The 24882-nt window shown below is 35.8% G+C and overlaps 1 protein-coding gene and 1 long non-coding RNA gene across 3 annotated transcripts in view; one reads left to right on the plus strand and one right to left on the minus strand.

The window, feature by feature from the left end:
• The first annotated feature begins 6061 nt into the window (after positions 1 to 6061).
• The window catches only part of LOC107041001 (tyrosine-protein phosphatase Lar), a 295087-nt gene continuing 276266 nt past the window's right edge, over positions 6062 to 24882 (plus strand). For both annotated transcript variants that reach the window (XM_015261349.2, XM_015261350.2), the window contains exons 1-2: positions 6062 to 6231; positions 6866 to 6910. The gene's annotated coding sequence lies outside the window, so the exon portion shown is untranslated. The remainder of the gene's footprint in view (positions 6232 to 6865; positions 6911 to 24882) is intronic.
• LOC107041003 lies at positions 8137 to 11394 on the minus strand. Its single transcript, XR_001461034.1, has 3 exons — positions 11182 to 11394; positions 11055 to 11094; positions 8137 to 8822 (listed from the first exon to the last, which is right to left on the minus strand). It is a non-coding gene; the product is annotated as an uncharacterized LOC107041003 (long non-coding RNA).

Consider the following 24882-nt stretch of genomic DNA (forward strand, 5'->3'; position numbering starts at 1 on the left):
CTTCGACAAAAAAAAAATTTGTTAGCTTGGTCAGAAACATCGATGTTTGGAAAACAGAATAGAAAAACGATTAATCGGCCGTACAAAACATCGAATGAAAACCATCGATGTTATGGGCATGAAAAAACGGTATTTTCGATTAATCCACAAACATCGCCCATCCCTATTTTAGACAATTCTCCATAATTTCTCACCAAAATGAGAAAATGCAAGGACTGAACGATTCCAATGCTTCCAACCGGAAGTAAATAAATCACAACCATTTGATTGTACATTATTAATCCATTTCCACCTCAAAAGAGCACCAGGTTTACCGCGCATGATGTAACGTAATAGGGAGGGAGAAAAAATGAAACATATACCCCTCGATATATTTTATTCAAAGCGCAGGGAACGAACAGATATCTCTGGCGCGTTAAACGTGCCTCGGTAGTACTGTGCGACCACACACCGCTTGGAACATGCAACTTCAACGCCGGTGCGCTGCAATTGCACTAGACAGTTCCAGATCTCCCCCGCTTCCCCGCCGCCTATTCACCTATCCTCTCATCTCTGTTCGCTTTTCCCCACTTCCATCCTGTATAATATACAATGTATACTGCACTCCTCCTCTCACGCCTGGCATTCTGTATGCACGCGAGGTCACCATGCGACATGTAGCGACGCGGAATTGCCGCGTTAATGAGGACGCGCAATTGGACTGCAGCGGAGAAGAGAGGGAATGGCCATTAAATAGAATAGTTTCATGGATTAAAGTGACATAATTCAGAAAGTTCAATTAAAAAGATGGATGTTTGTAATCGTTATTTTCATCTAATAGCCTTTTATCGGGCAAACTTTGCTGATGTTGTTTTGGTAACTTTCAAGGATACAAGATTAAAATAGTTCATGGCATATTCTTTCAATTTTGTTTATTCATAATTATTACAGAGATATATAGCTATAATCTCCTAACTTCATTAGATGAGCACTGAACGGAGGTCTCTCTTCGAGATGAGATATTGAAGAAAATAGATTTACATACAAAGTTAAATATCTCTTAGACTAATCATCCGATTCAGTCCATCTTCAATACGAACCATTGGAGTAATAAGAGAATTAAGCATTTCCAAGTATCTTTTACAGTTTGGTACAGACCACACTATAGATTCAACCATTTTCAATCATCAAATTCGTCAATGAAACTGCGTGGAAAAAATTTGAAAAATCATGAATATTCAGCGTCATTGAAATGACATTTTACGCAGAATTATTATTTTTTCAACATCCATTGCAATCGGACCGCAGAGGAAAAGAGAGGGAATGGCCATTATATAGAACAGTTTCGTGGATTAAAGTGATATAATTGATAAAGTTCAATTAAAAATATAGATGTTTGTAATCGTTATTTTCATCTAATAGCCTTTTATCGGGCAAACTTTGCTGATGTTGTTTTGGTAACTTTCAAGGATACAAGATTAAAATAGTTCATGGCATACTCTTTCAATTTTATTTATTCATAATTATTACAGGGATATATAGCTATGATCTCTTAACTTCATTAGATGAGCACTGAACGGAGGTCTCTCTTCGAGATGAGATATTGAAGAAAATAGATTTACATACAAAGTTAAATATCTCTTAGACTAATCATCCGATTCAGTCCATCTTCAATACGAACCATTGGAGTAATAAGAGAATTAAGCATTTCCAAGTATCTTTTACAGTTTGGTACAGACCACACTATAGATTCAACCATTTTCAATCATCAAATTCGTCAATGAAACTGCGTGGGAAAAATTTGAAAAATCATGAATATTCAGCGTCATTGAAATGACATTTTACACAGAATTATTATTTTTTCAACATCCATTGCAATCGGACCGCAGAGGAAAAGAGAGGGAATGGCCATTATATAGAACAGTTTCGTGGATTAAAGTGACATAATTGATAAAGTTCAATTAAAAATATAGATGTTTGTAATCGTTATTTTCATCTAATAGCCTTTTATCGGGCAAACTTTGCTGATGTTGTTCTGGTAACTTTCAAGGATACAAGATTAAAATAGTTCATGGCATACTCTTTCAATTTTATTTATTCATAATTATTACAGGGATATATAGCTATGATCTCTTAACTTCATTAGGTGAGCACTGAAAGGAGGTCTCTCTTCGAGAGTTCGTTAAGGAAGTTCGTTGACTCTTTTACAGAGGGGTTGGTACAAGTTTACGAAGGGTAGGGTGGACTTTGAATGCGATGAGCCTCGACTCACTGAACTCTGGACGGACACAAATTGCTCTTAGCTTCAGGGTGCATGTTACATAAGCACGATGTTTCCAATTTGTTTGGTCCGACACTTGGTGGGATTCGAGATCACCTATTCGCAAAATGCAATTGCAGAGGAATACCGGTATACCAACCGCTAATGTGCACTATCCGGCGATCTCGTCGTCGTAACGCTAATATTGAGCCAATAATTCTGCACTTGTGTGCAGAGAGTAATGGATTTCAGCTTCTGTTCCCAACTATTCGATATATAATGCACAAACTTTGTCGTCAAATATGCAGGGAATCATATATCAGCGATTTGCAGGTCATTAAACGACTAAATTGACCGTGCTATTGTAGTATTGTCAACTTGGAGATTACTATTAGCAGTTCGATTTCATTTGCATCAGCATTGGGAATAGAAGTGAGGAGGAGTACACGAGAATTTAATACTACTAGAGAATGAGGCCGTAGTCTAGAGTATGGACTGATATGCACTGAAAACAAAATTCGAGATGAAAATTATTTTGGAAGGAATCATTTTCTTGGGACAAGAATTTCTTTGTAGGAGCGTATTTCTCCAGGCCAGTCATTCCCAGGTGGTCCATGGCCATCTCCAAACATTACAATTGTGTTGAATTATGAGATGATTATGATAAATATGACCTTCAACATCCCTTATTATTTTTCAATTTTTTCAGATTTGAAATTTTCTTACGTATAATTCGGAATAATTGTAAATGTTAATAATTGTCAACGCAGTTCATTCAAGGTCATATGTAGTATAATCATCCCATAATTTAACATAATTGTTATATTTGTAAAAATTATTATTGACGTCACATACAGCAATTACGACCTCTTCAATTTTTCATGTTAACTATCTTGATCTTTTCTCTTTGCTGCTAGATATTTTGTGTATCTTATTTTTCATAAATACATATTTTGAACTCAATTTAGATGTAGTCATAAATCTTAATATACATTGATCCCCAGATATAAGTTCATGTTCAGATTCAATTTTGTATGTGGACGCTGCCTAAAAAGGGACCACTTTGTCGATTCTAGTTTCCGAGAAATTCACGTTTTTGTCTCAGCCACTCCCATTTACACCAATGTTAAATTGTTTTTTTTTTCATCTTCTCCAGCGACGTCATTTTTGACTTTATGAGGATCATTTTGGGCTCAAAATGTGCGGAATGTTATCAATAGGGGAGGGTGGGGCAAAACGGCCCCCCTTCAATTATCAATAACTTGTGAATGACATTGTGAAAATTCCCAGTTTCAACTTCATTTTGAAGATAATTTTTCATTCTTCAAAACGAGCTCTAACTCATCCCAATCGGATTATTGAATCGGAAAATATTGACGATTGAAGGGGGGCCGTTTTGCCCCATCCTCCCCTATTATCAGAATATACATAACTCCATATCGACTAAGTGGTCACTTTTCATGCGGGCGGCTCACGTATATACTAGATCAAAACGTTTTTCTTCCCTCCGCTCCGTCACCACCATCACCCTGAAGAAAACATGTACAATGATGCCGTACAAAACCCTAATTTGTTTGCTATTATACTGGAACTTCAAAAACAAGATAGAAAAAAAAACATTCTTTCCCATCGTCTCTGAGAAAATGAAAAACTATTAAAAAATTGGCATTTTCCTGGCCAAACAAATTCCATATCCTCCTGCCTCTTTTTGAAGAACATTTTTTTATCAACACATTTGTATTTTTGTAATTTTTTAGCAGAATAAACCACACGCTTTAAATGATTTGATTAAACAAAATTTTCTTTTAAATCTCATCAGTAATTTTTGAATTAAGAATTTCCTGCCATCCACCCTTTGCGCACCCGTTGAATATTTCAAAAAATCGTCCATTATCCCGCAGTAGCTAATTGGAAAAGAATGAAAGCAGGGAAAGGAAAGAAATCCTCATCCAATTATTTAAATTGAGACTGCCGCCTTGAAAAAACAAGAAAAAATCGTCAGTTATATCTGGAGCACTCTTCTATCTCCTCCACTACGACTCCTCCTCGCTAAAACTACACATAACATACAAAAAAAGTACTCTTGTTTGGTGTCTTTTCATGAAATTGACCCCTGAACACTTGAAAAATTTGAGAAAAAGAAACAATTCATCATCATAAAAATTTCAAAGACACTCAGACGACATAATATCCCTTTCCTTTCACTCCGCTGCTGGATTTGAAATGTGATTGTTCCCCTATTCTCCCTCTTACATGTGAATTTTCGGGTCACCTCGAAACTATACCTACCTGCGTCCCTCCCCGCCCTTCTCATCGCCGTCAACAAACATTTTCAAAAATTCGCAATCTCCCTTTATTTCAGAGATATTTTTAAAAACCTGACCGACTCAATTTTTTTGGTTGTGAATTCTCAATTTACAACCATCTTATTTTATCTCACGGTCAATTTTACCCCGCTCTCCCCTTTTATCTACCTCTTTTCTAAAAATATTCAATTAATTGTATTTCATAATTGATAGAAAGTTTTCATTTCTGATTATCATTACAGGGAATGACATTTCAATAACGATTGTCCATTATAATAGCAATGAAATTAGTCATGAATCGAATAATGAAAATATTCGGAAATATGTTTAAGTTCATTATTGATTAGACGAGTATTTAAAAATATTTCTGATTCCATTATTAATCGGATGGATATTCAAAAATATTTTTAAGTTCATTATTTATTGAATGACCGACCTATAATATTCAAATGTAATTACTGATTAGATAAGCAATACTTTTTTCTTTTTTAATGATTATTCATTAATTTAACGGCATTTAAAAAATGTGAATTTCTCCATAGTCATTCATAATATAATGTAAATAAAATATTTCCACGTTATTAGTGATTGAGAAAAAAATATGTATTTGCGGTACCAATGTTGGTGAAAGTAATATTTGTACCGGTCCCGGTCAACCGATTTTCGAAAAAAATCGAAAATGAAAAAAAAGTAATCTATGAATTAAAATGTAATTAATAGTGATCGATAAGGCTCACCAATACGAAAAAAATAATAAATCCGCCTAGGAATATGATTCCGTGGCAAAACAAATTTTTTCTCTCAGTATACATATTTATTTATAAACTATATTTGCATATCATATACATATTACATTATCTAACATACGTGTCTGTGATAGCTAAGCTATGTCGCAAACAACGGTGACAAAAAACGCTCCATTCCTTTTTTTTACGGAAACACTCCACCTATTGTTGCACAATTTTCCGAATCACTGCGTAAGAGGTTTATAGTGTTTACGTGTTTGAAAAGATAACGCAAATGAAATTCTAAGATATTCATATTATGGAATGCCTAGAGAGCGTGAGCACCCGCTGATGGTAACTGCTACCATCAGTATATACGTTAATCTTCAATGTCACATAATTTGTAAAGAATTCACTCAGGAAATTCATTTTGAAGTCCAATTCAATCGGTCGTCCAGCGGGAAAAAATAGATTTAATATATTCTCTTTGTACGAGGATTATACTACCAACAGGGAATGGAGAAGCCTGTATTATCGACGTTACAATATTGACCGATGGTTTCATAATTCAATTTCACTCGACATTCTTTGACAAAATATTCATGCACTACATCGTTGAATATTTCAGAGATAAAACGTTCATAATGTTCCAGAATTCTATGCGCCCGTTCCATTAATGTTTCCCTCTTCAATTAGTACTGCGTAGCGAACAGGGTTGATGAGATTGGTTCTAGATGGCAGCACATACTCGTTAGCTTAATATGGCCGCTCTGTAGGTTGCAGTACCATGGTGATGTTCTTGTCACTTTCCTAACAATTGAATTTTTATACGTTTTTCACGTGGTTTTATAGTGAATATTAAGGTTCATAAATATGTGTGTGAATGGACGCTTGCTATGTGATGTTTTTCGGTATCAAAGACTGTGAAAATCCTCATGAATACAATTAATAGAGGAAAGCGGTGAGTGTCATTACGTGAAATGATTGTTTGATCCCCCGAATCAAGACACCGATATTTTGTTTACCTTTTTTTATACTGTAGTCAATCGTGACATTCCACCATTCAAACAACGAAATTGGATTTTGGAGAATTGTAACAAAACAATTCAAGTGACTGTCGTTGTAAATTCGATTCAACTCGCTCTGCGTCAAAATGTTATCTGTCTCCGTTCTCCTCCCTTTTCCTTTCTCCACCACCCTTCTCTCTTCTTCCCTCTTTCTAGACGTCTCAGTCGCGTGGCGAGTTCACCCACGCATTTTAATATAATTTCGTATGACTCGGTCGTGAAATTTGTGTAAACATATTATTTTCGAGCATTATTGAGGAGACACATACGATCGATCTCAATGTTATTCAGTGTAAACAATGCATTCCTAGAATGAAGTTGATTGTATCTCCGGAATTATTCGATCTTCTGTTGGGAATCATTCACAGATTGACAGCTGACAGATGTATTATTACGTTTGAGATCATTTGGCTAGCGTAATGGTACACAGCTAATTAGAGACGATCACTTTAATAAATACTTTATTAACAATACATAAATTTTTGTTTACGAACATGGATTTGATGAAAATTCTCATTTATGTTTCAGGAGCTGCTAGGGAATCCGAGATCAAATTTGAGATTTATTTTACAGGTATGTAAATAACAAATAGTGATAAATCATTTAAAACAAGAAATTACAAAAGTAATGGAGTTGTTTTACCTATTTTTAGTCATTCCATTCTAATTCTATTCTTGTCTTGTCAACAAATGTCGATGGTTCACTAATAAATATGCCGAGAAAAGATTGTCATGAATGTCTAAAGAAGCTGAGGATCAAAATCTAAAAGTAATAAGATGCAGATGAAATAGGACATTAAATTTGAAAAATGCTTGAATATTTAATGCCATTCTCGAAAGATTTGACTGAATAAATTCTTAATAGTTCTGGAAAGGTTATAATTCTGGCTCTGTTCATTTAATTATTAAGGACTTCTTCCTCAATCTAGGCACTTCCTTTCTCGGAATTTTTCGAACGTTTTTTGAAGAATTTGTAGTTCCACACACGTTATAAGGATTTTCTGTGATTTTTCGTTTTTTTTTGCATCCTAAGGGAAGCTTAGTAATATTTATCTGTGAAAATGTTTTGTTCAATATCGTGAAAACTAATCAGCTGATTTAATTTTTTTAACATGCGTCGTGATGCATTCAACGAAATAATGGTTTTCTAGTGTTTTACCTGTATCTAGCTTGTGTGGACTATAATGCGACTAAAGGTTGGGGTAAACGCTTTAAATTTTGGGTAGTAATTAGTATTATCCTGTTATACTTCGATGATGAGATGATAAATAAAAACAAGGATTGCATTTATTTGAAGAATGCCTAACATTTTGGTTAAATGTACGCAACCATTTTTGGGGGCTTTCTATTGGAAAAAATAAATTCTAAAACATCAGGAATAGCAATGTTTAGAATCAGTTGAAATCATGCAGAATAAATCATAGTAATGAAGAGTCAAAAACACATGAGCAATTGATCGGTGAAAAAAACATTTTCTTTATATTTCGGTGACAAATTTTGGCTGTATTTGGTCAGTAGTCCCTAAGATATAGTATATTATTAAGACAAAGCGTTTCTGTCAGCGAACCCATTGGTATTTAGCTGCCCTATAGGTAATTGATTGTTAAATTCCACGTGATAATCCCTTGAAAACTCGTAGAATACATTGAGAGAAAAACGAGCAAGTTCTCAAACAAGTCTTGTTTGGGCCAACAAAATTGGTAGTTAAAAATTACAAAAAAAAATTGTTTGGTTCGAATTTGAAAGTCTCAAACATGAATAATTATCCTGTTTTCAACAACAACGAAATATTTGGCTGGAGAGGCGGATCATTCATACGAAACGGTGGCTTTTCAGGATAAAAATATCTATATCTTATAGAGTGAAGTTTGTCAAGAAATATTTTGTCCCTAAGTTACAAGATTGCTGTCATATCATTATTATTATTTCATTTAAGAATTCATTTGTTGTCTACAATTATTGAAGAGCCGACACAACAAACTACTATCCATCGTTTTATATAAAACGAGTATTTGCTGGGATAAAAGTACCGTATGGGAGCATCGAATAACGAAGAAGTAGTGCTAGAAATTACATTTCTTGCTTGTACAGAGAGTAAATTTTTTTTCAAAAGACTAAATGTGTTTTTGAAATAAACTGTTTTAATTTCGTCGCACGTTTCGCATGTTTGCCAGAGAAAGTCCTTTTTTGATAACTTTTAACAAACGATTTTTTGGCACGAGTAAGACTTGTTTGAGAACTCTTCCGTTTTTCTCTCAGCGTATGAAATTTTTTTGGGACGGTGTGTATGTAACAACAAAATCAAAGTGTGGCTACCCCAGCAGACAGAAACCTTAAGAGATGAACGCTTAATAACAATGCAGTAGGTAGAAAAAAAAATTTTAAAACGACGTCGACGGGCGCTTAATACCAGCCACATGCCAGCGGTTGTCTGGTTTTTGCTTCTTCAGAGCATCGAAGTCAGAGATAGTTGTATCTGGTTGAATCTAAACAAATTAACATATCTGAATTAGTCGGTGTCAGAAATAAAAAAAGGTCAAACAAAATTTCAAGATTTTCAACTGATCATTCTTAATATTTTTTCCATCGCCTGAAAACATTTAGACTATTTCAGTGAATCTCAATGAAGTTTTTATAAACAAAAAATCATTTTAAAAGATAACTTGAAAGGCCGAAGCGTGCACTTATCGAGAAATTTCCATTTTTTGAAAATTCTTTCGAATACACCCATTTATGTTACACGAAGGGAAATTCTTTAGAAAAATTCTTGTGCTGGTGCTGAAAAAATCCTAATCCACCCCCTGTGAAAACTTAGTGCTGTGAAGCTAAAAGTTCTAGGGATTTCTGTGAAAATTTCCTATAACGGGAAAAATTCATGTGTTGCTCAATAAAATTTCCAGTGTCGACAGTAGAATTTTTCCCTGGCCGCCACATTGCGTCCTTTTTCCCGCCCTAGCTCTAGAATTTTAATAGAGAATCTCTCTCCGTGTATCGATAGTCCAAAACGTGAATAAAAAAACTCACAGAGTATACTCCGAAGTTATGAGTATTCTTTGTGATTTTTCTTTATAACAGATAACTGATGTAAAACAATAGTATATTGTCCAATGAAGGTGGAATGCCATTTTAGCTACCAAGTTAGTTTACATTACGAGTCGAAGGTGACACTTGTAATCACGTGTCAAAAATGTTATTTACTACAATTTATGTGCCGATTTACAGGCAGGCGTGCTACAATAGTATATTTCGTCATAATGACGAAATATACTATTTCAGAATTTTTGGTGACCTTGAAAAAATGGGTGGCTGGATTGAGGAACAATTTATCTCCCTAGAAAACCTGTTCAAATTTAAACATATAATTTAGGACACAAGGCACAAGGCACATGACGAATACATAGATGTATTCGTCATATTATACCGATAGAAAATGCTGCCTTATAATTCAAGTACGTAGTCTTGAGATATTGAGTGGCCATTTTACATGGAATCTCCATATATCTACTTATAAACTCTATGTGACTTGTTACTCTTGTTAGCAAGAGCCATTAGATTGTGAAAAATTCTATCACATTTGAATTTGATACGATAACGATATCACACTAAAAGAAAAACCTACATAATATCACAAAAATCAGTTTTTGAGCGAAAAATATTGCATACGTATTTGATCAATTTATGGTAGGGTTCAGACAAGAAATCGGTACTCTTCGGACTAAGGATATGGTAGTTACTGAATGAAGAGGTGATGTTTTTTTTTGAAATGAGATAATATTCCTTAAAAGACAAGAATAGTTTGTTAGAAGGAAAAGAAGATATTGCTTCCCTTCGAACTCAAAGCGATTGAACGTAAGCGACGATTATATTTTTATAACATCTGGATGTTTTCCTCTGCATAAACTCTCTATTCATTCAGTATGAAAGTCTCTGATTCATGATTCACTGAATCGAAGCTTTTAATATTTTCAGTCATTTTCTCATCTTCTGACACGAAAAAACCGATCTCTTGTGGCAAGAAATTCTCACTTTATCATGAAATGTTCAGGACATCAACACTTCACCGAAATCTGACATTGTCTGACACATTATCCGGAATTCTTATCTTAAATTAATTTTGTGATATTATGACGATATTTCTCTCAGTGCACGAACATTTTCTAGAAATCATGAGCATTCCATTAACTACGACATTCAACATTCAATTTATTCGAAATTTAATTCGAAGCGATGTTTCATAATGAATTGGATATGGCATTTAATATCAATTAGATTGGAATTTCACAATAAATTGGAAATTGGTGATTGCATTGCATTTGTTATACTTGCTGCATGTAAAAAGCCACAATTTTTGTAAATTTTCAATCTGATTAGAAGTATTATGGGCAATTTGAGCTTGACGTCTCCTCAAACCCAATGAATACCAGAATTAAGAATAGTTGTCCTGAGAAATACAAATTGTGTATAGCCACTCTCGATGAACTTTACAAATCAAATTCTATGTACTTCAGGAACTGATAAAGAGAATTTGCGGCAATTTATCTCTTTTGAAAGTTTGGAAAAGCAACTTTCATGTGCATCCGTGATCGTAAAATGTTTCAAGTTGAATTGAGAGATTCTACTCATGCAAAAATTTCAATTTCAGCCTGCTATTTTCTACTGCGAATGATCATTAGCATAATATTTGTCTTATTCGACCTATCAGTTGGAACAGCTATTACCTCATGATAATCTTCCATTTTTGCATAATGCCGATTGCAACTGTCAAATATTTGTTATTTTTGGTAACTAAATTTTCAACAAGTGGTTACCCTCTGCATTATCAACACATTTCTGAAGTTAACTTACCGACTGTACTTTCCAGTTCATGTGTTGATAAAGTGGAATGTTAGCAAAGTGCGCGTCCTGCCTTATCGATAAAAATTTACCGACATGTGGTCCATGTTGGTTTCCCGAGCCATCGAATGGTCACATATTTCTAACGCCGTAAACTTTAAATATCCGGATTGGAGTCATATACCAACAGTTTGCCGTGATTCCAACTCATGGTCCCTTAGGTTCCGTAGATTAACCTGTAAGCGAGCATTTCCGTTCATTAATTAACTCGAATTGATACGCACAAATAGTTGAAAAATAATAATGAAAACTCCATGAAAGAATGAACTTAAGGGGTAACACACTGAGAAAGAAAATTATTTTTACCAAGTATTCATTTACTTGAGTGAAGCATTTTTTTTCGAAAATCGTATTTCTTCAGTCGAGTCATTCCTAGACGAGCATGATTAGGTTTCAATTATAAAAATCATGTCGGTCTATTTATAATTTCATCGAGGATGACAATGTTGCACATGACCTTGGATGAACTCCTCTAATGATTATGCATTTTTCATAAATTTCTTATTTTCTGGGGGGAAGAATTTCGATTAATTGTTCAATGCTGATACTTATTGAGGGAGTTCACTCAAGCTCATAACTTACCTGATCATCTTCTGGAGCAATATAATTGGCATAATTGAAACCTAATGAGAACTGCCTGGGAATGACTGAACTGGAGAAATAGGCTATTGAAAAAATAAATACTTCTCTCAAGGAAATGGATATTTGGCAAAAATAACTTTTTTTTCTCAGTGCAGAAGGCCACCGTTTCCTCGAAACTTTTAAAGAATAGTCGCTCATTTGAATAGCGTGAGTCGATCAGTGGCAAATGGTATCAGAATATTTCGCTCTCCGTGGTATACCCAACGTTCAACCAACGCAATGCTGCCCCTTTCACATAATCCGCCCTTTCGGCGCACTCAGAAGCATAAATTTTTCATTACAAAAGATTGCCACTCACGATAATTTTCATATTGGGCATAGAATTGTCATTTATTTTCCTGATTCTTTTAGATTTTTTCTAAATTTTAATCTTTTCCCTAACCTTTCAGCGTCATTAAAAAGTTTATTTTCTCATGAATATTTTGTAGGGAAATCAATACTTCATAATATTATGGTTTTCATTTGATTAATTATATTTTACGTACTTACTTGCGGCTGGGTCAACGTAAAAGTCAAAGGGGTGTGCCGTTGCGCAGGTGATTCGCATAAAACAGACGAGGGTAGTTTGTGAAGTGGAGTGACTGGCGTTTATACAGGGTCGCGGGCACGCAACTCGAGTAACGTCGGGTGAATACTGAAAGTAAAAAATCATATTCTTGGATCATTTCATAATTGAAAAATGAAACAAGATAATTAGTCCAGAATGTGAGCTTCGTTGTTTTCAAATTTAGTCTATTATGGAAGATGAAAAGATTCTAACGATACATTGACGGACACCTTTTCACGGATGTTTTTTTCGTATTTTCCACTGGAAGAAGGATTTGATCACTGGCATATCAAGCCATTACCTGCGAGTGCGTGCCGATTCATCACAATATCAAATTTCAGCTCCTCACCATTTGTCATTGATTGATAAATGCGTTCCTGATCGTGATATTCATCACGATCGGCAATGGAATGAAAATTACTCTGCTCTCGACAAAAGGGACGTCAATGTCATTATTTGAATGTAAAACAAAGGAAATGGGAAGTGTAGGTGAAAAAGCGAATTACTTTTTATTCTTTAACAGCGACCCTTTGCTTGTTCACTGAAAAATGCTTTTGTCGGAACCAGCGTAGTGGTCATAGCGGAGAAGAGCGTGTCAAAGCATACGTCAGCGAGTGAGGTTAAGCCAACTGACCAGAAAGCATTATAGTGTTTTTTTGTAATTTTTTGCTCATTCTTCCAATTTTTTCTGGACCACTATTCGTTCATTAAATTCTGGAGCTGCGCTAACTGCTCTACAGAGACTCTCCAGCAACTCTCCATGTACCCTTAACTTTTTTTCAGTTGGTTCTCTGCATGCATTAATTTCTGCACCTATTTTGGGTCCCAACAATAAGAGCATAACGAAAATTTTGGAAAGTTGTCCATATGCATCGGATAAAGAAGTTCACATCAAATATTTGCTCTTGATGAGCACCTGTGAAAATAGTCAGACACTTGATACATGAGTGGAAGCAGTTCTATAAACGAAAATTCGGTATTGCAGAATGTCAAACGCAAGCAGAAGTTCAAACGGGTAATATTGATCATATTACATGCATGAAGTTTTGTTTATTCGTGCCTTGTAAATGAGGAGTATCACGAAAACTTATGATGGAAATACTGCCTCGTGGGGCCTGACTGAATTCTCAAATATTGATGAGATTATTAACATTATATATATTATATTATTTTCTTATTTTATATCGTTATTCATGATATTATATGTTCATTATATTAACGAAAAAATATATATTTTTATTACACTATCTGTCAGCGGCATTTGACGACAAAAGAAAAGTCTTCATTTCCAGAGTCACTGATGGTCAGAGACCCATCCCTCATTTTTAAGAATCTATCACCAAACTTCAGTGCTCAGTATCACCAATAACTGGTGATAGATTCCTGGAAATCAGTGATATATGTTCCTGAAAATTAGTGACATGTCCTTGTAAACCAAAACCTTTTTTCTCTAGGACGGACACAAAGTAGAAATAAACTGAATAAGATTTCTTTTCAATTCATTTGGTCAGATTTTCAACTTAGTTGAATGTTATCACCATCATTATTCTTATTATCCCTGTCTGCTATACAACCGATTGTCTTTTTTACAGTTCTATCTCTCCCCTCAGCCTTTCGATAAAATGTTAATAGAAACATGTTATTTATACATACTTGAATAAATTTGAAACATCACATTTGAAGAAACCACCAGTAAGCTCATTCACCATCATAAAAATCAAATCAACCAATATAGCTATCGTAATCATCTGTTAACTTCGACTTAATGGCATTAAAACAAACATTTTAAGCTACGATTGAATTCATTTGAAGCATGATATTCAAAGAAATCCCCGGAATTCAGATTTTCAAAAATACATCGCCTTCATGTTCGAAGTCGGTCAAAAGGACATCCAAACTAATTTTTGAAGCCATTATTTAATCAAGTCAGAACGTTTTTTTTTAGTTATCGTGCGACAACCGATTTCGGAAAAAAATTCAAAATTGAAAAAACTAATCGATGAATTGAATTTTAATTAATGGAGAGTAATAGGGCTCAACAATATCTAGATTTGGAGAAAAAATTCAATTCCATGCATTCATTAGCGAACAATTGAAGAAAAACTTCGGACTTTTTGGATCATACTGGATTGATATAACACAAGAAATCCAAAACTTAAATGTAAACGTTTGCAAAGTTTCCATTCGGAAGTAAAAATTACATTCGTCACAATATTTGATCAGCTGCAAATAACTAAGTCTTATTTGCTGTGCTACCCATTGAATTCTCGAATGCGGGGTGAGGCAGCACTGCAATGAAGGGTATGCCCGGAAGTTTTCACTGAGGGTAATAAGAGTGGCGCGTGCGTGACCTATACGCAAGAGTATATTTGCGTTTTGTTGGTTAGTTACATACTTGAACGATAACTACGTATGGACTGTGGCCCTCAGTATTTTTTTCTTTCATGAGAATCGAGACGTATAGTATTACTGTAATTACTTCGTTGTTAACGAAGTACGTAGTAATCTGTTACGGCATTGGGAGGTTCTTTCATTCGTTAGGTAGAATACTCAGAACTTCGCGGACCACACCTTATACTCCCTAAATTTTACTATTGCTGTTGTTTCCTATCGGCTTGATGTGATGTCTAAAGTTTTCACATGAAAACTAGTAACCAACAAAAATGAAAAGTAGGGATCCCTCGAAATTTCTCTATCATGCATAATTTCTGGATTAGACGCAGCTGTCTCCACGTGAGGATTCCGAAACGAGCCGTGGACGTTAGGCACCCTTCATACATAACCTTATGCTAGAAAATTTTACCCTATATACAGGAGCATAGGGGAGCACAGTTGGAGTACGTTGGTCGGTTCGAGAGTTTGCTATCGAATCAATTTGGTGGAATGGTCAGAGAAGCGAATTTGTATTCTCCATGGCAAGCGGGTTTTAAAGGCCACTTTATCTTCGGTCAAGTGATATCCGTACATGCCATTGTAAAAAAACAGTGCAAAAGCACTTTGAGTTCAAACTAAGACCTGAAAAAATCTAAGTGGTGGTAATGTTTCGTGTAAGTGGTTGTACAACCGTTAAATACGCACCAACGTGCTTCGTTTCGGAGAAACTGTGTAAGAGTGGCTTAGTGAGGGGGAGTGGAAAGAGGTGCGGAACATGCCCAAGTTCACGTGTAAAACCCTACTGTTTCGTACAGAGAGAGAGTCAGCCGGTAAGTGCGAGCATAGATCTTTCTCAACGACTGCAAGGATCAACGATGGTCTACACTGTAATGTAGACAGCGAGGAACACCATATTCTGGTCTATTTCAAGAAGCACTCACGACGATCTCCAAGTACACTCATCTTTTCGGCCAGTAGACAGCTCAAATCATACAAGGAGTTTTCAAGGAAAAATTTTCAAGGAAATTGTTCTGGCGCCCGAAAGAATGAAAGTTTTGAAATGAATTTCCGATAGTGTACTTGTTGATTACCATTTCCAGTTAATGCAGTAGAGTCTCCCTATCATTCGTACTGCTTATAATTTCCGTAGGGGACGTTGCCTTCACTGGTGATGTCGCAAGACACTTTACGAGATAAAACTTTGGAGAGATGATCTCGGTCTCAGTGAACACGGAAATCTTGGCTTTCGTCTCAGTCTCAAAAAACGCAGTATCGACTCCTCTCGTGATGACTCCAAGCCAAAAAAATTCAAATAGAATTGAAATTTAGAGAGAAAAAATTCCGATTCGCCCAGCCGGGATTCGAACCCGGGTCTCCCAGTTACGCGCCGGGCACTCTGATCTCATCTCGGTCTCAAGTTTTTCATGCGTTTAATATGAAATCCCGGTTTTTGTCTCGGTTTGTCTCATCTCGGTTTTCTGCATATGAAAAACGTAAAAAACTGGAAACCGAGATGAGATGAATTGACTTAGAGTGATCACGCTTGGCGTCGATACTGTCTAGTAGAAATTGTGAAAGGCTCTGCGACATTGGCTGTTACAGCGACGTTCACGCACGGAGTGAGCTGCCGTACTCCGCGACTAGGTCGCTACTGGAACTCTATGCGACACTGACGCGGTGCGCTCCCATTTTTTCATTTTATCGATAATAATAATCATCAATTAGTTGCGAGTGATTATTATTCATTAACAAATCGTTAATCCTTCAATAATTGATTTGAATTAATACGCATAATCTGAAGTTTGTGAATTCTTAATTGAGGAGATTTGAGGTTAGGGCGGACGCAGATAGGTCCATCTCACATAAACCCCGCGCAGCCCTGTCTCAGCGACCCTGCTGCGTACCTTTGAGAGGTACTCCGCCGCGGGAGGAAATATCGCGCGTTAAGTTACGCCGCGACGTTTCTGCGTAATGAAATTTCAACTAGGGAAATCACAGTGCGACTTTACTGTACTGTGATCACACGTGATTCATCGCATATTGCTCAGTGAGAATAGTAATCATAGGTTATATTTAGCGGATTCGTTCCACTTTTGCTTAATTGAACGTTGCATTTTTTTAAAGATATTCCCACCATACACGACTTCTAACTATTTGAACCAGATTGATTTATTATTTATTCTAGAAGGATAAATAAAGGACCTGATTTTCAACGTTTTGAATAAAAATATTAAACCCGGAGGATTGGATTTTACTTAGCCGTATAAAAGTCAACATTCACACTAATCAATGTCCTGCTATTTCATCCATCAGTGGTGATATAGTTTCCCAAAAATATCCATTCGAATACTCTTGCCGTACCCAACACGTAAATCCACTGTATTTGATAGATGATAATACGTAATCCTTATGGTGGTACATTGAGGTCTAGCCTGTGATGGTGTTAACGCTGCCATCGTGCACAGGAGAGAGCGTCAGAGCCCTGCAATCATCAGCACGCGAGTGTTACCTCGGTTAGCGTCAGCGATAACGACGACAATCGCAGACTCCTGAGCTCCCTGATAGCACTTGCCACCATCATGGTCACCCGTTGAATTAATTGATAGTGGCACTCATTGCTGACACTCGTGGTGAAGAATGGTTAGGTGAAGCGAGAATTTCTATTTTATCTCCCCTCAATTTTAGGATAACCAATCGATGACTCGAATTTGATGTACTTCGTATTTGGATCCAGTTATTGGCTCCTGGTTTATCGTATGACGAACATGAGCACTGATCCAAAAACCTAGTTCTCGTTTTAGAAAGTTTGCATTTGATGGAGAATACTCCTTTCTTCTATCAAAATCGCGGCCGGCGATCGATTCTCATCCCAATATATGTGAGTATAGACTGAGGATAGTAAAAGTAACAACATTTGCTGCTCCGTCGGAGCGGTTTTGTCGCTTTTGTATACCAGTTTTACGGTTTGTTTATGGCGCCAGGTCGTAATACAGCCGTAGAGATAGGAAGTGTCGTGTAAGAGATTCAAACGTTTACGGTCCAACAGTGATTAGGATTTTCGGTTGGACGAACGCCAAACTACATTCTATTTCGAATACAAATGTCCTGTTTTTTTTATTGCAGAGAATCTACCTAAATTGGCTTTTCCTTCTATTGTTTTATTTTCTCTTGTTCTCTTGTTTCTCAATTCCTCCTGGTTATCCTGTCATGTCACTGAGTTGACTGATTCACTATTAATTAGTTGTTATTTTAAAGCGTAAAACTCATTAGATTAAATTATTTCATTTAGAGTTATTTGATTAGATGAAACGGTAAAAAATTACCGAACAAGTCAAGTCAGCGTGGAGCAAACATGATTTTCAGTACTTTTTCACCTTAAATAGGGATCAAAGTGCGAAATGCAGAGTGAATTTTACTCCGTTGGCCCGGGAAAATTGTCCCAGTGAACGTGAATAATTGCTCCAATTTTTTGTATAATTTTCCTATACCTGAGCATGATTTTTGCCGAACCCGTTTGGGAAATTTTACTATACAGGAGGATAATTTTTGCATCCATAGATGTGTTTTTTACCGAGAAAATCGTAAGATATTCACTAAAAACCAGTATTTTTCCACTGAATTACGTTTCGCTCCATGATTACCATTCGTACAGTAAAAGTTGTCTCGATTTTATAGGTATTTTTTATCCAACTTTTCTCTCCGTGTAGTAATCCGTGCGGTGTCATTGTTCAGATTTAATTAACAATGTGAATTTGACTCATCAGTGATTGGTATTAATTATCATTGAGGTTAGTAGCGATGAACAGAAAATTAATGATTATCCATGTTCAATTTGGAATTCCATACGACAGCTGAGTAATTCATCCGGCATGTCTGTTATATTTCTGCTGAAATGTAGAGGAATACTATCATTTTGATAAATAATATGAAGTATCAAGTTGCATAAACTTCGTGTATAAAATCGTTTTTAGTTGAGTGATAACGAGGTAATAAACACTTTAATGATCTATGTCTGTAAGTAACCAAGGGAATGGCCAGAATCGTAAAACTGGGAGAACCAAGCCTTCTTTTCCTACATTTAAAATCCCCATGGATGATGTGCAATGTTCCGTCAGGGAGAATAATAAATACTTAATGGTCTGGGCTTGATCTTTAATTCAATTCTCTCGTGTGTTCTTAGAAATATTTTTCTACTTTACTTTAACGTTGTTGAAGGAGTAGAGTTACACGTTGAATTTCCATCCAGTTTGAGGGGCCAATAAGATACTCACAATATTGAAAATATACTATTCAGTTAATTTCACTGAATACATTCAATAATATATCCTTGCGTTGAGAATGTAAATGGGCAATCTGTAAGTAAAAAATATTTGGAAGAAACGGAACTTGATGTTGAAAAAACTCGAACATTTTCTTGGAAGCTTCATTTGCATTTGACACGCTTCCTGGCGGGTGAAAAGGGGAGTCATAGAGGCTTACAGAGGGGTTTACAGGTCCCTATTCCCGCCAAACACTCGGTCACGTAAGCACCTGGGGTGCACATGGCGTGATCGAAATTACTCTCGTCCCGACTGTTTCTTTTCCTAACGAGTCCGACGTCCTGCTACTACCCAACACAGTTTCATTTGTGCAAAGTTCTCAATTGTATAACAACTACCTCTGTCGTTTCTAGGGCTTGTCGCTAATGCACAAGTGTATTTCTCAGAATACACTTTTACTGCTTGGTCTGGCGTGCAACTTGGTTGAGCCGTCTATTACCATCTTTTTTCACACTTCGTACGTACCCTTTTTATTTTACCTCATTCACTTATTTCTAGAGTCTACTGCTTGTAGATTGTTACTCATCCTCTTGTGTTTCAAACAGTTTACCCGCAAGGGTTGCAGTTATCGGAATAGCCATTTTAACAAATTGTGAAAAACCTCGTTTACTTCATGAAAACGAATCTAGCAAAAAATTGAGGGGGAAATGAATTTTACGAGTCAGTAAGTGCATATTCTGCTCCACGTAATCATGTATTTTTATGTACGGCAAATACATCGAGAGCTGCTGCTTGGGCTTATCATTTGCGGTTTTTTTATTTCTTTTTTCTTGTCCATCTCTCTGCGGCTTCATATTACCCGGACCTCCAGGGCGTGATGTCATCACTGAAATACGTGAGGTGCGTCAAAAATGGTGAATATCAGATGTTGTAAACATAAAAAATAGAGGGAAAAAGTAGCTACGAATAAGGAGGGAATGAGAGTATATTATTCACTGCAGAATCCATGCGATCGAAAAAGGTTGTAGGAGGGTAGTTTGCCATCCCTCTATTCCGTTCATAACAGGGGCGTACTTTTGACCCCTGTTTCTCCGTCATACAGTCAATAAGTCGCGTGTAGCAGGTTACAAAATAAAGTGGATCATCCTGTGTAAACTTTTTTTTCTTTGTAATAATCGCATGATCCCCCTCACCAACGAATCTCTTTATTTGCCTCATCGCTCTAATGCCTTACGGATCACAAGGGAGACAATGATGAACATTGCAGTGAAATATTATGATAAAAGTATATGAGGATATTGTGATGTCCAGATTGGATAAATCAAATTGAAAACAAATTTTTTGTTCTCTTCAGATTCATAATTCTCGAGTTTTTCTAGTAACGCGCGAGTCTATTTTTAGATGAGAATCTAGGCACCTTGTTGTCAAGTGGAATGTAGATCGCATAAAATTCCGCCTCGAGATGATAGATTTTTGTTCCTTTTCATTCTCTCCCATGATCGTCTCACGGGATCGTCTTCTGATCGCGACACATTGACCACCGGCTAAAATTAGAGAACAATGCTAATACTCGTGGAAAAATCCAGTCTAGGCAGGATTATACCTCATCTAAACACCTAGCAACAGCCCTATGTCTCTAGCCTATAAAAGGAAGTGCACAAGCCCAGCAGCGGCATTACACTGAGAGAAAAATCTGAAGTTCGATTTACAATAAGAAAATAGTTGAGGTATTTTGGTGAACGATACGATTTTTTTTTGTATGCGGCACATAACATTATAGTAACTTCACAAACGTAATTTTTGCAAATCAAAATGCAGTTAAACTAACTAAAGTTCAAAAGTAACCACGACAAATCTATCGTGAGGAAAATCTCAGTTTTCTGATCCGAATTTTATTTCAAAACGTAAGTCAAAAAATAACATAGGGGAGGATGGGGCAAAACGGCCCCCCTTCAATCGTCAATATTTTCCGATTCAATAATCCGATTGGGATGAGTTGGTGCTCGTTTTGAAGAATGAAAAATTATCTTCAAAATGAAGTTGAAACTGGGAATTTTCACAATGTCATTCAAAAGTTATTGACAATTGAAGGGGGGCCGTTTTGCCCCACCCTCCCCTATTAAAATAAATTCAAAAACCTTTCAAAACTGCTTGCATGGCTATAGAAGCCTCATTATTAAAAGATTCTATTCAAATCAATTGAAAATTATAAAATTTTCAAATTAAATTAAAATCGGATAAAAGTAGAAAGTAAAAGGAAATAACAAGAATAGCGTATTTATTGTAACTTGAGAATACCTTGTTATCATAACTGACCTACGAGCAGATGATATACGCATCGAATAAAGAAAATGTATTGAAATGTTTAAAAGACTCTCTAATTAAATTGAATTAATAAATTGGAAAATAACTTTCTTTCCTGAAATTTATTGGAATTTGCCTAGTATCTATCTAGTTCTATTCTCAACAAATTAAATCAGCAGAAGGCATCAGCATATCTTAAGGACATTTAACTTTGGGCTCGGTCCCTGGAGTAGAAAGCATTTTTTTTTGTTTTGACCCGAAATAGAGACCATCAGTAAGCATTGCGTATGGACGTAACAATATATTAGATGAAGGCAAGAATATTCGACGAGGAACCTGCTGTTCTCATCGACCCGAGTTTCATCGGTTACAATGGTTTGTAGGTTAATTACTGTGCTTTGTACTTATTTAGAGCAAATTGAGATACTTGCATATGAGGTATTCCACGTCAAATGAGTCAGTCGCTGACCCCCACCCTCTTGGAAATTAATGGTGATTTTTTCTTCGATCGGGGAGGTTGAAACACTATCTCTCAAATTTTTTCAGATTTTTTCGGCAGTCCAGTTCGGAGATGTGATTTTTTTCACATTTTTCCGGTTTTTCCAATAACTCGAGTTCTATTTGTCCGATTTTAATTTATTAAGTGTCAAAATTTTCCATTTTTTACCGCATATACGACTATTTTTAGCAATTTTTTTTTGCGATTCCTAGATGCTCCTAATAACAAATTTTAAGGTGTCATTCAAGTTGGGCATCCTCCTGGATCTCTGTTATTTTTAATTTTTTCTTTTGGAAATTTCGCAAATTTGGTCAAAACACCACAAAACGACTTCGACGATGTATCGAAAAAATATGTAATATATAGCTATACAATCAAATTCACTTCATACTGTCTATAATCAAAGTCAACGTCATTTTGAGGTGTTGCGACTAAATTTATGGAATTTCGAAATGAAAAAATTGAAAATAAAATAGATCCAGGACGGTACCCAACTTGTATGATGGCTCAAAATACTTGTTTTGATTATAAGAAATACTGAACAAAAATGAAACAAATCATCCGTGCCGTAATTTGTAAAATTCAAGTTTTTCAACTTTTTTATTCGAAAAGTCGTTATTGTGCGCATCTAGAGATCGAAAAAAAAAATCACTAAAAATATTCTTATAGGCAGTAAAAAATGAAAAATTTTGACGCTTAATAAATCAAAATCGGATGGATAGAACTCGAGTTATTGAAAAAAAACGGAAAAACGAAACAAAAATCATATCTGCGAACCGGGCTGCCGAAAAAATTTGAAAAAATTTGAGATATAGTTTTTCAACCTCCCCAATCGTAGAAAAAATCGCCATCAATTTCCAAGAGGGTGAGGGTCAGCGGTTGACTCATTTGGCGTGGAATACCTCATATTGATATCGACAAACAGTAAAATTGAAAATAGATCGTTTACGTCATTGTAATTGAAAATAGAATTTGATTACACGGAGAGAAATATACGAGAAAAATTACCGTGCTCGCACAGTAAAGTGGGTTCAGATGGTCTTTCCAGGGGAAATGTATCGCAAAGAGTAGGAAAAAGTACTGTTGCACGAGTCAGTTTTCGGATAAATGTGGGGAAAAATTCTTGTGCAGCACGGTAAAATCGAAGCGACAGTGAATTTTTACGAGAAATACGAGAAAAATTATGACACTGGCTGACAAATTTTTCCGGTGCTCTACCAGAATCCTGGGACCCGATCGCGCATTCGTAAGATTTCGGCATTCTGCGTCCCCCCTCCGCAACCACGAACATCAACTCAACGTAACCAGATGATTTATTCCGTCGCCTCCTCTAGCCTCTTTTCTCATATATCTCCTTACTGAACCCCCAGGTTAATGTTTTTCATAATATCAATTCAGTGAAATATTAATTAGTGTTGTGATAAAACGGTTAAGAAATAAAATAAGTGCCCTTTATTTTCGCTTCATGAGGTGTATAACGCTGTAGATATACATTGGCCTGTCAAACGTTCCACATACGTTTGCCGCGCATTCCGNTTAGTGTTGTGATAAAACGGTTAAGAAATAAAATAAGTGCCCTTTATTTTCTCTTCATGAGGTGTATAACGCTGTAAAGATACATTGGCCTGTCGAACGTTCCACATATGTTTGCCGCGCATTCCGCTTTTAATATGGGAGAGAGGATATGGAGGAGAGGTTAAAATAAAATTAATAGGATGATATGCTGAATGACAATGTTTNAGAAATAAAATAAGTGCCCTTTATTTTCTCTTCATGAGGTGTATAACGCTGTAAAGATACATTGGCCTGTCGAACGTTCCACATATGTTTGCCGCGCATTCCGCTTTTAATATGGGAGAGAGGATATGGAGGAGAGGTTAAAATAAAATTAATAGGATGATATGCTGAATGACGATGTTTACTCATTTTTAACTATTGAATGTAATTTATCATGTAATAGACAACAGTCAGGGATCAAGCTTTTATTATCCGGTACTGAAATTTTTCTATGCAGCACTGGAATTTTTCTGGTGCTAGACAATTGAACCCACTTTACCAGGTGGCACGGTAATTTTTGCCTGAATTTCTCCTGAAAAATTCTGGAATTTTTTTCTCCGTGTAACGAGAAAATACATGACAGCCTGGTAGCTTACACAATGTCCCATAAAGTAGCTCTACCCTTAGGAGGTTATTTTTCAATTAAAGGATTTTTGAGACTACAAACAATTATTGTTTATGAACTTTTGAACTTTATGCAATGTACAGTGTATATTGATATCTCAAGGGGAAATGGGAAGGGTACGAAATGAAAAAACTCGAGAGGGTATACATACTGAAATAAATAAGAATAATAATACTACAAACAAATACCCGAAAAATCGATGAGATTCGGAGTCGTATTTTTTTCCCACCATTTGATTTCCGTTTTCATTTTTATGAATACAAATGTTTAAAAACAATTATTCAACCCAGGGTTTTATGTGAAAATCGTCGAATGTTACACCTCTTTGTTAAAATAAAAGATTGAAATCTGATTTTTTTAACTAAAAATATGAAAAAAGTATGAAAAGTATTGCCACTTGTTTAATCATGATCTATCATTTATTTTTGTTATTAATAACAATATTCGTCGAGAATCGCCGAGAACTGGGAATAGAAGTAGACATGACAACAACGCCCATGTTGTGGCGTTCACTCCACTCCTCTACCACCTCTCATATTTTCAGACATGTTTAGTCAAACGAAAAACTGTTCATTCATACTTTCAGTTGAAAAAATTAAAGAATGAGATAGTTCCTATGTTCATGACCTCTGTAACTCACCTCAATAGATTAGACATGAAAATATTTTTAGAATTTTTCCATAAAATCATTCAACGACTCGAGCTGTAAGGATAAACCTATTTTAACCCTGGATTGGTCACAATATGAGGGAAACGCCACAGCGCGTCGTTTATCTATAATACATTATAGTATAACACATTATAGTGGGTTTAGAACAACATAATTCCCAAAATTCCGAACGAAAAT

Source organism: Diachasma alloeum, unplaced genomic scaffold (assembly GCF_001412515.2).
Source record: "Diachasma alloeum isolate Michigan unplaced genomic scaffold, Dall2.0 Dall_scaffold_00353, whole genome shotgun sequence".
NCBI lineage: Eukaryota > Metazoa > Arthropoda > Insecta > Hymenoptera > Braconidae > Diachasma > Diachasma alloeum.